The sequence below is a fragment of the Tarenaya hassleriana genome, unplaced genomic scaffold (genome assembly GCF_000463585.1).
Source record: "Tarenaya hassleriana unplaced genomic scaffold, ASM46358v1 Cleome365, whole genome shotgun sequence".
In the NCBI taxonomy this organism is placed as follows: domain Eukaryota; kingdom Viridiplantae; phylum Streptophyta; class Magnoliopsida; order Brassicales; family Cleomaceae; genus Tarenaya; species Tarenaya hassleriana.
In genome coordinates this window covers 39356-40959 of record NW_010966697.1, presented here as the reverse complement: position 1 = coordinate 40959, position 1604 = coordinate 39356, and positions in this window count along the sequence as shown.

Genomic DNA, 1604 nt, shown 5'->3' with positions numbered 1-1604 from the left:
GGCGGACCGTCCGTTCTGGACTTTCTGGTCCGTCCGTTCCAGCCCCTTCCGTCTCGGTTTTTCGTCGTTTTCTCTCGTGCATTTGTCCTTCCCTGCGTGTGTGACCCTGTAGGCTCATTCGACATAGCAGTATAACCTGAAATCCCTATTTCGGGTATACAAGTCATAGGCGGTCTCTAGCAAGACACTATGACTACCTATCTCGAATAGAGTTTGTTTGTGATCATACGAACGCCAGTGATGATTCCGGCTGATGATCCTTTTGTATCGCGATATCATATGTCGAACATAAGGCATGGACCAGCCACCTTATCTGATTCGACTGCTTTCTCGTTCACTGAGTTTGACTGTCTGAAATAGACGACGTTCGTCTATAGTGCGGCCACACATTTCTACAGTCTTGCTCACACGAGGGGCCCAGCGATATCTCTCTCTTTTACGAGAGGTACAAATTCCGTCTTGACTATCTACAATCCAGTACATGATTCGTTTCGTACCTGATATACGCCTTTATAGTCCTCCTGTTACGCAGGACGTTTGACGTATTCAAAGCACGCAACTCCTCATGTTGGATTCCGTAGATATCTCAGGTCTTAGGATCCAATCATGGAACCGTCATATGAGATTCTAGTCATGACTCTAGTCCATGTGACAATCTCATGCGGGTCAGTCCAGTATTCCGTTCTGCAACGAATACCTATGATTGTGATCGTATCCAATACTTATGATCATCTATGTGATCATCAATCACACATCATACTAGTCTTATTATGTCGTTATTCCCATAACGACATAAGACTAGGGAGTTTAGTATCATTCCTAATGATACATGGATTTCATAACAGATCTAGCATGCAATAACATGTAATGAATAAAATACTCTCACAAAAAACACATAGAAAGTATCTATACATCGAATGTAACTGAACAAAGCTCATAATCAGTACATCATAGAGCACTAAACCAACAACCTCCCACTTGTTCTAATCATGAACTGCTAAACATCTAATGCCCATATCCCTGACATGACCCTCATGCTTCGACGAAGGGAGAGGCTTCGTCAACGGATCGGCAATGTTGTCATCTGTCGACACTCTGCAAATGTGCACGTCTCCTCTGTCTATAATCTCCCTTATAAGGTGAAATCGTCTGTGTATGTGTTTGGATCGTTGATGGGATCTGGGTTCTTTCGCTTGTGCGATCGCTCCATTGTTGTCACAATACAGAGCAATGGGACTATCAGCACTAGGAATGACACCCAAGTCTCCAACAAACTTTCTGATCCAAACAGCTTCCTTTGCTGCGTCCGACGCTGCAATATACTCAGCTTCTGTAGTAGAATCTGTAACGGTCGCTTACTTGGAACTCTTCCAGCTAACAGCACCTCTGTTCAAACAGAAAACATGGCCAGACTGCGATCTGTAGTCATCCGGGTCTGACTGAAAACTAGCATCGGTGTAACCCTTTACAGCGAGCTCGTCTTCCGACCCACCGTATACCAAGAATACATCCTTAGTCCTTCTCAAGTACTTCAGGATGTTCTTGACGGCGATCCAGTGCGACTCACCTGGATCTGACTGGTATCTACTCGTAATGCTCAACGC